This window comes from Drosophila ananassae, assembly GCF_017639315.1.
Source record: "Drosophila ananassae strain 14024-0371.13 chromosome 4 unlocalized genomic scaffold, ASM1763931v2 tig00000256, whole genome shotgun sequence".
Lineage (NCBI taxonomy): Eukaryota > Metazoa > Arthropoda > Insecta > Diptera > Drosophilidae > Drosophila > Drosophila ananassae.
In genome coordinates this window covers 55,301-71,063 of record NW_025319050.1, presented here as the reverse complement: position 1 = coordinate 71,063, position 15,763 = coordinate 55,301, and positions in this window count along the sequence as shown.

The following is a 15,763-nucleotide window of genomic DNA, read 5'->3' as shown; positions in this document are numbered from 1 at the left end:
TACAGACTGAACTGAATAAATTGGGGTATAATTATGCTAGAAATTAAAATCCAAATAATCACTACCACCTCTGTTCGTCTGTAGAGCGTTGTGTGGCCACTGCGTCGAATTTGAACTCGCGGGCTTAACGGTAGGTCCCGGAGTCGCAGTCAACGAACGTATAGTCTGACTCAATTTACCTGGATTCTGCAAGGGACTGCTAGGATTGACCAGGCGCATGCTGTGATCAGGCTGGAGTTGATGTGGGATACTTGAAGTCCTGGGTTGGTTCTCCTCAAGTACAGATGGTACGGGGTTTCTGCTGATTCCTTATCGGCCGGTCCTAGTGCCGTTCCTTGACACTGAGTAACGAACCGATCTAATCTGTATTCGCAACTATCTTTACTTCAGAAGAACAATTCTTATATAAGATGCTAAATTATACATAATTAAATCTAAGGAACGTCAATGTTATGGACTTGCTAAAACCAATTTTAATGCCAGTGTCACCCACCTCTGAGTCTGCTGACTCAGATTGCTTGTTCATGCATTGCTTGTCCATGCATTTCAGCTTAGCTAGCTGGTTTTTACTTGCTCCGGTTAGTCGGTCATTCATTCTGAGATGTCCAAAATTGATAAGATACCAACAATAATTCTATCAGGCCTGTTGTCTCCTTCGCCTTGTGGCGCTCCCTCGTAACCATTCTCCTTGGACACTCCATGTAGTACTAGGCGTTTTTTCTGGTTGGTCATTGCGCATACAGGACTCTTGGTCCTTTCTTGGCCTTGCTTCTTGCTCCCTTTTCGAGATGCCTGTTATCCATATCGGGTGATGTGTCTCCTCCGTACATCCTTTAAAATTGGAGGTGACTTCAACTCCTTGAATTACCTTGTTTACTGGCCCTTGCACTCTGTTCTCTTCAGTTGTGTGTTGACAAACTTGGGCTTGTGGTTCAGGGTCCGTCTGCGGCTCTCCCTGTTGTATGTAATCTTCCAGGTTTGCAAGGGCCGATGCATGCAACCAAACCTTGTTCCGATACGACTTCACCAACACACTTTCGCGGCTCGTTAACTTCCGGTGTCCAATCCACCGTATTATAGACGACTTGTTCTGCCTTGATATCAGGAGCTGATTCCGGTCCGGTGGCCCCATCACAATCCATCCATGCGCGGTATTTTTTAGTAGTGTCTCTCCTTCTCCCAAATATGCCTGTTGTGGCCTCTTAAACTGGGAAATGATTTCGGCGCCCAAATATTCTGGGGCTACGTAAATTCAAGATCGGCTAAGCGCAACTGAGGTGAGATATTTCTTGGCGCTTATAGGGTGGGATGGTTGATTGGGCATTATTTCCGGTAGTACAACGACGTTTATTTGATTTTCGAAATCAGTCCTAGTGTGTCAGCCATCCTTCTGGTGATTATATTAATCTGCGATCCAGAATCTAGGAGTGTGCAGCGATCTGAGAGGGTCCGGCTGGTCCATGTATTGCCACTTGGGCGGTTGGTAACAGAATGATGGGCTTACCTGTAAGCAGGGCTGTGACTGAACACACCACTCGTGATGAACTGGATCGAAGTGGACCATCGACGTATTTTTTTGCATTGTTACTTGACTGGTTGCCTGACGCTCAAGGTTTTCTAACATCTCCTTCAGAGATTGTCGATTGGTTGGATCGGTGACGGCTAGTTCTAGAGATGACAGCGTGTGTGGATCCAATATTTCCTCAATGATGTGTATCAAGATTGGCTCCCAGTTGTCTGTTAACACTTTGAGTACGTTTAGAGTGGGGACCGTTCGGAGCACGGTATCATGTAAGCTGCGCAGCTGATCCATTTGTTCTGGTGTGTCCGAAAAGTTCTTGGGTCGCGGATTTAATCAACAGCCGTTCATTTTGGTATCGATTCTTTAGTCGTTGACATGCATCCAGGTAACTGGTTTGTCCGCCGATTGACGTTGAGATTAGGTTTTTTGTTTCACCTGTTATATGATTCTCCAAATGATGGGATTTTACTGCATCGCTGTAGTCTTGATTGTGGATGCTGTAATGAACTGTTTTTGCTATGTTTTGCTCGCTACAAACGCCGCGGCTAGCTCACAGAGGTTGAGGGTACGTTCCACCGAATTTATTGATTCGACGTGATTGCCCGAGCCCAGAAATAACACGGTATTGCTTCTTTTCAAATAAATCCCCTTTATTGTAACTAATTTACAAAGCAATAAAGAGAATCTCACCGGCTGTCTGGCTCAGCCGACCGACCGCTCGTCCTCCCGTCGATCCCCGATCCCCGCTCCGGGTTGGTGCCAATACGCACGCCCTCCCAAAGCTTGCGCCCGGCAGGTCGTGCGGTCTTGGTGCCTGGCGCCGAAACGGCTCTCGGTTCCCTCCGTTCGGACTCACGGACTCTGGTTGCGGGGCCTGTGTTGCTGCTTGTCGTCTTCCGCTGCCGCTGCCTGTCCGTCGCTGCTGCTCCCTCGTCGTCGCTGCTCTACGGTTGCCGCTGCTCCCTCGTCGTCGCGGCTATGCTGCTGCCGCTGCTCCCTCGTCGTCGCTGCTCTCCTGTTGCCGCTGCTCCCTCGTCGTCGCCTCTGCCGTTGCTGTTTCTCCGTTTGGGGTGCCGTGGACTCGGAACCTTTGGCTTGCCTGGATTTGCCCTTTCGCCGTGGCCGGCACCTAATCCGTGTTAACAGACCGAGTGGCTCACCTCCCAGGCATACGCCGGGCAGGATATGCTCCTCGCTGCTTAGCGGCCGGATCAGGGCACGAAGGGCCTTCCTACCCTACAGGACACGCCCCCGGCCGCGTTCGCCACTCGCCTCCAAACACCTGCGTGCCTACGCCCCGCAGGATCTATGGTAGGCCAGAGGTTTGGGCGTCGCGTCTCATTTGACTCCAGGTGGATCGCTGTGCATACGCTCCAGCGCCTGGATCAGGATTCTCTTGACTTCCCGGGGTGTCCCTGCCTGGTTTTACTAGTGGGCGTGAGTTCCCGGGTTGGCTATCCCTCGCGTTACAGGATCACACCTGGATCGAACGGTCAGGAGCAGACAAGGCGTACGCCAGGCTGATCCGTCGTTGCCGCCACTACACCAGGATACCTGTCGTGTCCGGGAATAACTCCACCCGACTCTTTTACCCTTGGGCCTCAGCTTTACCGCGGATCCTTGATCCTTTTCCCCTGACTCCTTGCTCGATTCGATGCGCGTACCGCCGCCGGACTTACCCACAGGGGGTCCTTAAGCTATTTTCGTATATCCTTGCTCACTCGCTTTAATAGCCCGCACTTAGGACTGTCGGACTTACCCACGGGGGGTCCTTCAGCCTGTACTCCTAACTCTTCAAGGAAGCTTTCCAACTTGAATGGCAGACTTACCCACGGGGGGTCTTTCACTCACTCTCCCAGCTTCCCTAGAAAACTCGGCCCCGATTCGCTCCAGGGGCCCTCCTTATATAGTGCCAGAGGCGCCCGTTAATCCTTGCGAATCTACTTCCTGCCGTTAATCCTCCGCTCCTTCACTTTCTCCGTTAGCTTTCTCCAAGCCCGCCGTCTTTCTATCGGCGGGCTTTCTTTATTGTTCCCCCCGCTTGCCCCGTTCGGGCCTCCGATCCGCATTATTTTGTGACGGTCATCGGACTTCGTCCCGATACCCCGCGATCCCCCCCTGGACATTCAAATGCATTTCTGTGTTTTTGTGCATTTTGTAAACACAGCTGCGCGGTCGCCGGCCGCTTCGTTCCCCGCCGTCTCCGCTGTTTCCTATGACCTTCGAGCGCGGCCGCGGAGGCCCGGCCGGGACCGTTACGTTCCACGGTGACTCCTCTTTCGCCCTCTTCCGTGCGCGACGCCGTGCTGGTTCCTCTTGCCCCCGCTGCTGCCCCCGCATGCCGTCTGTGCTCGACGCATTTCTCCCTTGATACCTTTCTCTTCTTCCGTATTTCTAAACACAGCAGCGCTGGCCTATCCGACGCTGCAGTGCTGACTTGCATGTTCCCCCCCCGCTGTTGCCCCTCTTGCCACCTGTCTTGGTGTGTGGGAGATCTAATCTCCTCACAATGCATTCCGTAAAAATGTAGAATCGTAGCCAATGTCGGTAGTCTCCGTCAAACTTTGGAATTTCTACTGGTGGTATTACAAACGAAGGTTCGATCGCGGGTTTTTGTGTTGATGTTGAAGTCGATTGCGTTTCTTCGCTCGGACACGAAATCTGTCATCGGTGTGTCCATCATTTTTTATGCCTAGTTCCAGGTCGACAAGATCATGGTATCCCATAACAATTTCCTTCCATAGCTCCTTCATGTGTTGTCTAACGTATGTGAACACTTCCCGTCCTTCGGTGCGATTACACAGAAAGTCTTCCATATCGTTCAATCGTCCTTCGTTTTAATGATGTGAATTGAAGACCCTCAATTAACCTTCGTTTCCTCGTGATGATTGTGCCTTTGGCTCGAGATTTTCGCCTGTTTTCCGGGGCCTTTGTGACGGGCCTGACACTGATCGGATTCCATCCGAAAATATGGCTTCATATTTTTTCACAAGCTCTTCTAGCGCTTTGGTCTTTGTGAAATACTCATTCTCAGGACTTAGTGTTAGCTCATGGAGCTTGGCATAATTGATTTAAACTGGGTCCATGAGTGAGATAGCTGGTTGATTCTCTCCTCGAAGTATCCTTCCTTGAGTTTTCGCTCTGCGGAGTCCTTAGTGAAGGTTCTTATTAGCCTTTGGATGGCTATGTTGCTTTCAATTTGCTCATCCATGTGCATTGGTTGCGATGTATTTTTTTTTCGATGAGTTAAATTGCGTTGCGGCTTGTGTTCTGGTTGTGATAATATAGAAAAGGATCACGTCGGGGTCACCTAATGTTCATCCGTAGAGTGTTGTGCGGCCACTAGTCCCAGGAGTCACGTTCCTTTTTTGGCCTTGTTTCTTGGTCCTTTTTGAAGATACCTGTTACCCTTGCCAGGAGATGAGACTCCCATTTGCGTACGTTGGCGGTGAATTGAACCTTTTGAATGGCATTGCTTACTGACGCTTAAACAGTGCTCTCCAGTCGTGTTGTGTACAAAATTGAGCTTGGTGCTCAATGTCCTTTTAATGCCCGTCTTGTTGATCCGCCATCGGCAGGGAATTCTCTAATATTTTGTCATTGATGTTGAATGTACTATAACTTCGCTCCCATGCGTCGATTTTACCGAAACCGTTTAGTGGCTTCTGATAGCTTCCGGTACCCTAGCTGCGTGATTAAGGACGACTTATTCTGCCTTGGAATCTGAAACTGATTTCAGATGCTGTTTCTCGATCACATTGCATTGTAGTGGCTGACTTTCTCCCAAATGAACCTGTTGTGGCATAAGCCGGTCGAAATATTCGGCGCCCAACAACGCCTCAATCTTCTGAGGCTGCGCAAATTCAGGATCTCGGCTTAGCACAACTGAGGTGGGATTATTTTTGGTACCTGAATTAATCAATGAATCAAATCAATGAACAACAATTTCGCATGAATTGTAAATTTACGCAAATGCTAACGGAAACTAGTGAAAGAAACACCTTCTATAAAATTGCTCGATGAACAACACACAAACAATAACAGCAGCAGCAACAGCAACACCAAAACCAACAAGATGCGAGGAAAAACGGAGAATAAAAATAACTGAGTGAGTTGAGTGCAAGCAATGGAAAGACGCGGAGGTGCTAAAAATAAGGTGAACAAAAGAATAGCATTCATTAAGTGGCTGTTATTTTCTAAAACACCGCCTCCCGCGTGGTCAACTGAACAGGCCAAGCTTGATTTTTTAAAAACAAGCCTCACAGAGAGAAGCCCAATTGCTGCAACTCACTCACATAAAATACAAAATATAAACAAATCGATAACAAAGTTTCAACCACCGCCAGCGAAGAAGATACCGGCGCTGGTGAAGACGTGCCCAGCCGACTGCCCCCAAACGGCGACGACCAGCTGACGCAGAGGATACGGGTCATCAACGTTCAGATAGCAAACGATGACCAAAAACCGGAGCAACGAAAACGAAAAGTGAATACCGGAGCATGCATGTAGTTATACATAAAATATAAAACACACATACATATAGTTTTTTTTTATAGTCAAAATTTTTGTAAAAGCGTGCGGAACCATTTTCGCTCGTTTAGTAGTATAGCCTGTAAAGCTATGCGAAACAATCTGTAGGATATATGTAAAAGAAACAAAAAAACAAGAAAGGAAAGCTAACTTCGGACGGAGCCGAAGTTGATATACCCTTGCAGTTCAGTCGCAGTCCGCTAGGTGGCGCCACCCATCTTATGTTATTAGATATATAGCGGATCGTTTATAGTCGGCCGATCCTTAGCCGATAATTATAATTTTACAAACATAACATAGTAGACGTTAAGCCCGTGGATTCCACTGTAAACGTAATAAATAAAGTTCAGCCAAATAACATTAATTTGAAATTTTTAAATATTATGCTATTAATGATTGTTGTCATAATGTGTGCCAATTGCTTTTATAAATTATAAAAACTTCACAATAAATGTTTGAGAAAAAGATATATGATCCAAGCAAACGATTTGGACAAAATTTAAAAAAAAGAGAACAAAGCACATAAACAACAAATATTAATAATGCAAAATACAATAAAATTTTATTAAAAAAAATGTAACGACAATGAAATAAAATAAGGAAAATTTGAAACAAAGTATATATATATGTATGTGTATCCAAGTATGAATACATAAACAGCCATAAACAAAACATATGAAAGGGACCCATATTTCAGAAGAAGAGTTCAGCAGATAGTACCTACAACCCCTGTTGGTGTGTACGAGTTAGAAATCCTTATCCATGTCTCACCATTGCTTCACTGCACCGGAACCCAAAAAGGAATAGTACTATCAACAATTCCTGGTGTGCAAGTGAAATCAAGAATAGATAAACATCCAATTCTAGGTAGAGCAATTGTTATGATGGTTTCTAAAAAATAATTCATATCCATAATATAATGGAATGAAATGAATTATCAAAACAACTATCAAACATGTAAGCAGAATTTGACAAATCACAACTAACACAAAATAGACCAATACAGAAAACAACGGTTAAGAAACACGTAGAAATATTAGTAAAATGCTTTAATGAAGCTCGAATACTAATATATGAAAATAGAGACAAGTTAAATTAAGATCATTGATCTCGAGTATCAAAGTTTTTGATCAGACTAGGATCCAATCTAACATCTGTTAGAGAAAGTTTTAAGCTTGATATTTCAATACCTAATATTCTTAATACTTCAGTAATAATTGAAACTGGTGACGAACCAAAATCAATAGAAGTTATTGACCAACAAGATTTGGAATAGGAAGAAATAAATAATCTCACTATCCTAGCTATACTAATGTCTGAATTGGACAATTTTTCAGATTCAGACAATAGCTCGAGCATAGTTGAAGAAATATTTATTATAATGGCACAATCAAATACTGATTTTATCAATACTGCACCAAAGCTTATACCAGTATTTGATGTAAAGCAGTAAAGCAGAATATTTAGCAAGTTTTCTCGCTGAGTTGGAGATTACAAAATCAGTTAAAGGCGAACACGAACAATAAGCTATTTCAATAATAAAAACAAAGCTAAACGGTGTCGCCAGAAACTTAATCGGAAATGAAAGAACTATATTAGAAGTCATTTCCGGACTAAAGATAAATGCCAAAAGCGAAACTGTAGAAGTAGGTATTATCAGCTAAACTGATGAATCTACAGCAACGCAACGAAACTGCTAACCAATATACATCAGAGATTGAGCAAATGACAAAAGCTTTACAAAGTGCGTTATCCAGAAGTAATTCTACAAAGTCTGCAGTTAAGGCAATGGCAAAGAATTGCGAAATTGATAAGGTAAAACTTATCATGCAGGCTGGCCCTTCAACGAACGAAGATACAAACCTATGGAGAAAAACGCATAACATTGTCACTGGAATTGAGATGAAACTTCGTTTGGACCTTCGTATTAGCTGATTTCAACTGCGCTATCATTGGAGCCGATTTCCTTCAAAATTTTGACTTACTCGTCGATATGAAACGACGCAAACTCTTCAATCGAGCTACGCTTCACGAATCAACATGTCACGCGCCTTAACGTAAAATGAAATTTATCCTACGACACGAGCAACCAATACGCTAGGTTGCTTCAAGAATACCGCGATCTCGCAACGATCAACTCGAACCGGCTGCCAGCAAAGTTCGAAGTAACGCACTTCATCTCGACCGCCTATACGCCCGCGCCCGATGACTGCACAAACTGAGTTCTCCTACCTCATCGAAAATGGAATATGTCGCCCCTCAAAAAGCAACTGGTCCAGTCCATTACACCTGGGAAAGAAAGCAAACGGAGAGTGGCGATTATGCGGCGACTTCAGAGCACTAAACAACGTAACAGTGCCGGATCGATATCCTATTCCGAACATACTGGATGTTACGAGCATCCTACACGGTAAAAAGATCTTTTCAAAAATCGACCTGCATAAAGCGTATCACCAGATCCCTGTCGAACCGCAAGATATCGCGGGGATAGATCCGAGATAGTTAAGCGAAAAGTAGGAGAAATATATCACGAGGAAGAGTGTTGCACAGATAAGGCGGTTAATATAAGCGATTTAAGATTGTTAGTAGAACCAGGCCCGGCAGGAGTGGGTAGCTAGACCTACTCGAGAAATCCCGAGTAGTAAAATTACCCACTCGAAATAATCGAATACCATATACCTTCAACTTGGACGATTTACACATTTTGAATTTCACGCGGGAAACATGCGCGCTCGGAGCATGCGCATGGTGTACGTGCACATATAACACACAGCCAACGACAGCTGTGTGTAACCATATGTTTATATTCGTTTCATTCTCGCTCGTATGTGCTTTAAGAGACTGAAAGACAAAAAACGAAACGAGTGTGCGTGCTTTACAAAGAGACGACAGATGGCAGGATTGCGTAGACGATGACCAGCAGCCGATCGAGAAAAAATCCTCCAAAACCGAGTCTCCTTGAGCATCAGATAATTATAGTCAAAATCGAGACGACGACGGCAACAACAACAAAAACAACAACCAGCAGTGGTCCGAAGCACTGGCAAACCTGGGAAAAGTGAACGTTGCACAATCGTTATCGTCGGCTCACTTAAAACAGATGATGAAGAATAGAATGGCGTTACTAAAAATTTTTAGCACCCTAAAAACATTGGCAAAACAGGGTTTGCCTTTTAGAGGAGACAAGAATGACGAAAATTCCAATTTCATGGCGTTCTTGAAGGATCGCTCGGAAGACGTTCCTGAACTGAATTCCTGGTTGCAGAGAGATGGATACAGATGGCTCCATCATGAAAGTCAAAATGAAATACTCTTTTTGATGGCGACTTAAATTTTGTCAAAAATCATGGACGAGATAAGATGAGCGAATTTTTCGATTCTTTTAGATGAAACCGCAGATGCATCACGAATAGAGCAGGTCTCCGTGTGCATTAGAACCGTTTCCGATGATTTAGTTGCAAATGAGAATTTCATTGGATTCTTTTCAACGCCAAACACTCAAGCAGAAATTTTATTCGATCTCGGGGCGTCCAATGTTTCTGGATAAATTTCCGGATGGCAGGCGCGTATACGTGAGAAGGAACCTCGAGCTTTGTTTGTTTACTGCAATGCCCATAACCTGAATCTTGTTGTACAAGATTCAATTGAAAAGGTACTACCAGCCAGGTAATTCATTGGGTCAATCCAGGATTTGATAAACTTTATCCGAGATTCACCAAAACGAGTCGCACAATTTAAGGAGCTGCAGACTCAAGCGATGGAAAAGAACGACGAAAATTTACCTTTTATCGCAGCCTTCAAGCCGACAAGGTAAAAACTACGATGGAAAATTTCGTCACATATTGTATCAAGTTTCAAAACCTTCTCATTAATATTTTTCAGATGGGCGATGAGAATACGGCCTCCCAAGATAATCAAGGCGAATTACCCTGAAGTGCTGAAATTCCTCGATGATCAATCGGTGGACAACGAAGTCGATAGTACGATCTCCGCCAAAGCTTCAGGATTCCAGTTTCCAACACCCAAAGATTATTTTAGACAATCTTACTGTGAAATTTTTGACCAGTTGATTGGATCGTTGAAAAGTCGATTCGATACAGAGGCAGCGAAATTTTTTGAGTTTCTGGAGCGATTCGCTATCGGTCTGATGTTGACAAGATAGTCGATTTCTATAAAGACGATTTTGACAGAGCGAGGTTGTTGTGCGACCGTGACATGTTTTTGCAGCTTTTGCGCAGGCAAAATGAGTAAGCGAACAATTTGGGGGGAGTTGTGAATTTCTTGAAAAACTACGAATGGGCTTGAGGGCTCATCCCAGATTTTGTTCGTTTTGTTCGCCTGTTGATAGCAATTCCAGGGTCATCCTGTTCAAATGAGAGAAATTTTTCGCTGTTTGCACAGAGCCTCGGCGCTGTTCTTCAGAACACAGCCTGGTACCTTATCAGAGCCTGGGGAATACACGGGCTTGATCTGAAGATGATCCAATAACACACCACTTTGATCGAAAGATGGGCAAAATATATGGTTGGCTGATTGGATATTATAAGTGTAAAGCTGAGCTGAACTGCTGCTAGGTGAATACGTAGTTTGAAAAAACTGTGCAAAGAGATCAGCCATTGCCTGATCAGTGTTCGCATAAGAGTTCTCAAACGTAAGCAGTGGGGGAAAAGATACATGTTTACGCTTAGTGTTTACAAAGTTATAAAACTGCTTCGGACCCTGAGTCAACTGAATCCTGCAGCGGCGAATATAACTCTTATAACATTCTGCGTTATGCACGGTGAAATTGGACCGAGCTACTAAGTATCTTGAATAACTAACTATACAGCCAGATAATCTATGTTTGTTTAAAAGTCTACTCATATTATTCTTTAAATTTATAAGGTGCCTTGTATACCAAGGCGGATTCGTTGAAGCGGACGGATATTTCCACGGCACGCAAGCGTCGAAAAATGAGTTTAAAGTGAAATAAAATTTTTGTGATGCGATGTTTATATCTTCACATGCCAGTAAATCAGACCAATCAAATTCCGACATTAACTTATTTAATTTCATAACTCAGCCTTACGGAAAAAACGAACTTTATGAGATTTGAAGACTTAAGGTCAATTAAGGAATTGTTTTCGATTGAAAGCTCAAGAGTGGGATGATATGGATTCTCAGGGTAAGAAAGGGGCAAAGTTCTGGAAAGAGTAATTCCATCAGGATCAGAAACGAAACATATGTCCAACAGCCGACCTAAAGAATTTCTAACGTGGTTAATTTGCCCGAGTTGTCAAACATGCACGAGTGGTGTACCTACTAGGAAAAACTTCGGAGCATACAATACAATACAATACAATACTATAATGTTAGATGCAAAGAAAGAACCATCAGAATACAGTTTGGGAAGTTTACTACGTAACCCTCTAGTATTCTGATAGGTAAGTGTTAGAGAAGACATTAGTTTTTTAAAACTGAGGAAGATGGGGTGGAAGATTGGTCATATACTTCAGACTCTAATCCAAGGCAATAAAAAGAACGACAAAACCCCGAGACTCTGGTCTACAGAAGTCTACCACGCATTCGACGCCTGCATGAACGAGCTTGCAAACGCTACGTTGCTGAACTACATTGCACCCAACTCGCTATTAACACTAACCACTGATACCTCCGATGACGCCATGGGTGCCGTGTTACATCAGATTGTCAACGAGCAGACGCAACCACTGGGTTTCTTCTCCAAGAAATCCACACCGACGCAAAATAAGTACAGCACCTACGATAGAGAACTGACTGCCATCTATCAGGCCATTTTGCACTTCAGGTTCGCATTGGAGGGCAGAAACTTCATAATCTTTACCGACCACAAGCCGCTTGCGGCCGCTCAAAACAGCGAGAAAGCATCACCGCGACGCGCGCGCCATCTAGATTTCATCAGCCAATTCAGTACCGATATCCGGCAGATCAAAGGAGAGGAAAACAGCGTGGCTGATCTTCTCTCACGCATCGAAGCCATCAAACACATCGACTTTGACGAGAGGCACTGGAACAGGAAAACGACGACGAACTACAATCGCTACTCAATTCTGATCCAGAAAATACCATCTCACTAACCAAATTTTCCCTTTTAGGCTCAAACAAGCAATTGTACTGCCACGTCGCCAATAACCAGATACAACCGTTCGTGCCCAGATGCCTACGCCGAACCGTGGTTCAAGCCCTGCATTCGCTGAGCCATCCAGGAGTTAACGCGACGAATAAATTGGTCGGCAAACACTATGTTTGGCACCACATGGCGAAGGATGTGGCTAAAATCGTACGCTCTTGCATCCCGTGTCAAAAAGCCAAAATCCAACGAAACACAAAATTGCCACTGGGGGAGTATGCCGCCAGTGACGCCCGTTTTGAATACATCAACATCGACATCGTTGGCCCACTGCCATCATCGAACCGATACTGCCTCACTTCTCAAAATGCCCCCAGCAATTCCCTTGGTCGACATCACAGCACAATCTGTGGCCAACGCACTGATTTCGGGCTGGTTCGCTCTGTACGGAATCCCTCTCCACATCACAACAGATTTAGGCCGACAATTTGAGTCCACACTTTTCCAAGAGCTCGCCAGAATTGCGAGGGATGCGCACGACGGCGTACCACCCACAAGCCAACGGGATGATCGAACGCTGGCACAGAACATTAAAAGCTACCTTGAAATGCGCCGATCCTATTAACTGGAGCAGTTCCCTGCACTTAATCCTCCTAGGCCTACGTACAACAGTTAAAAGCGACATCGGGTTGAGCCCAGCTGAAATGGTTTACGGCACCGCTCTACGTGTCCCTGGCGGATTTTTTACACCAAACACACAAAAACATACCGAGTCCGAGCTCGCCGAGGCTTTCCGAGATTCCAACAGGAACTCAAGGCGGGGGGTACTGTGGCAACCATTAGCAGCTTACGATAGCACAATCGAACTCTATAACTCACGGGAGTATCGATATCGCTGGGTGCCATCTCTAGTAAAAACAAGAAAGCAAAGCTAACTTCGGGCGGAGCCGAAGTTGATATACCCTTGCAGTTCAGTCGCAGTCCGCTAGGTGGCGCCACGCATCTTATATTATTAGATATGTAGCGGATCGTATATAGTCGGCCGATTCTTATGAAATTTGGCATATTGAATTATTTTTCCCAAAATAGAATCTGTACCAAATCCCATCTTTCTAACTTAAAAAACACCAAAGTTATGCCAATTTCGATCGTTCTATGACAGCTATAGGATATAGTCGGCCGATCCTTATGAAATTTTGTACACAAGATATTTTGATCAAATATAACATGTGTGGAAAGTCCCAACCCTCTAACTTAAAAAACACCAAAGTTATGGCATTTCCGATCAATCAGTTATATGGCAACTATAGGATATAGTCGGCCGATCCCGGCCGTTCCGACTTATATACTACCTGCAAAGGAAAGAAGGGTGTGTGCAAAGTTTCAACTCGATAGCTCCAAAACTGAGAGACTAGTTTGCGTAGAAACCGACAGACAGACAGACGGACAGACGGACAGACGGACATGCTCATATCAACTCAGGAGGTGATCCTGATCAAGAATATATATACTTTATAGGGTCGGAGATGTCTCCTTCACTGCGTTGCACACTTTTGACCAAAATTATAATACCCTCTGCAAGGGTATAAAAAACACATTTTCGCCTAACGACATTGACAGCTTCATCCGCCGTTACTGCTACGTCTTTGTTACTTTTCCTTATTTTTAAGTAAATGTATATAGTGTTATTTGAATAAAGGAACATTAAAGTTCTAATTATAACAATAATGGACAAGGCCAATATAAAGGAAACTCAAGAGGCCGTGGCAACTCGAATCGAGGCCACAATAACAGTAACACAAATAATAATGTAAGAGTTGGCCAGAATAATTCGGAAAACTCTCCCCCTTCAGATGTTCAGCAGTAGGCAGTTATGCGGTTCTTACAATCAATCTTAGCTTAAATATATTTGTAGACTTTTACAATGTAAAGACGAATAAAAAGCTTGTATTTTTAATAGATACTGGTGCAGACATATCTCTGTTAAAGGAAAGTTCTGATATATATCTTTCATGATATCCAAATCAATAAGAAAATCAGTATCCAAGGCATAGGCCAAGATATTATACAGTCGAACGGACTAATTTCAATAGAGGTATAGACGTGTAAATACATAATTCCACACGATTTTCACTTAGTAAATTTGCACTTCGAAATACCTTGTGATGGAATTATAGGCATTGAATTCATTAAGAAATTCAATTGCCAATTAGATTTCAAACCAAATGAAGATTGGCTCATAATAAGACCAAATAATTTGAATTTCCTAATTTATGTTCCAATAACATAGAGTTCTGGTATTAATTCCATTGTTCTACCAGCAAAGATCCCAAGTTGTCCGAAAGATTCATCTATCATCAGATGAAGAAAGTATATTAATACCTAATCAGGAAATTCAACATGGCATTTATGTGGCGAACACGGTCGCTGTTCAAGCATTGTACACGATACGAATTTCAAACATAGAATGTAAGAGATCGGACCCATGGGAATAAGTGATTAACAGCATGGTTTGAAAATGATCTCCTACAGTCTAAAAAAATATTTATTTGGTGCATTTGAAGCACTTAAGAAAGGGTCACATAGCATGTCACCGTGCAGTCGGTAGATAAGTAGTTTTAATTAGATTTATTATTTTCATGTATCTTTCTTGTAAGAGGAGTTTATGAAATAAAAACAGTTTTTCGAGACACCCTGACGTCTTTCCCCCTGTGGTAAGATACTCAGGTTTAAAAAACTGGCACCTATAAGTGGCTGTAGAAAAATTAAAATCTCAGCCCAGGGTAGCTACAAAATAAGGCTGCGATCTGGGTAAAAAAGAGCTCAGTTTAAATATCGTAGTCCTCTGTTGTGACCCCTCAAGAGGTAAGGAACACAGAGAATAAAATATTATAAATGCCAATGAGCATAATTAAATAGAAAGAAAAAACAACAATTTTGTTCCTTTCTATCGTGTTTTTCCCGGAACGACACCGGAATAAATAAATATATAACAAGAAAGGAAAGCTAACTTCGGGCGGAACCGAAGTTGATATACCCTTGCAGAATTTTGTATAAAGTTTAATCCATTAAAAAAACATATTTAGCCCATCCCGTCAAACACACCCAGAGTAGGGTTTCACGCGACACTTTCAAAATATTGATATCGAAAAATGGGATTTTGTGGGACTAACGATCTATAATTTAAATGAATTTCATTTTGGGTCTACAGCCCCTAAACTTCTCGATAACGGGGTTCTTATTTGCCCAATGAGTTGCTTCAATGAACACGTGCAAGGGTCATTGTAAGGACACGTGCAAGGGTCATTGCAAGGACACGTGCAAGGGACAAAGTGCACAACAGGTATCACAGGTATGAACCGTAACATAACACGGCACTGTGGCACCTATAATAACAGGTAATATCTTATTTCTGATTGGTCGAGTTTGAAAAAATTGATCCTAAAAATTGCACAACAGGTAGATCAGGTAGATATAAAACATAGTTTTTATTACCTTTTTAAAAAGGGATGTAATTGCGTAACCCAAAAGGGTTAAGGTACAATGTTTTATTATTTTGCATATTACCTAACATGGCTATATATTTGCAGATCAATTAATCCGCAGATCAGTCAGTGACAAAA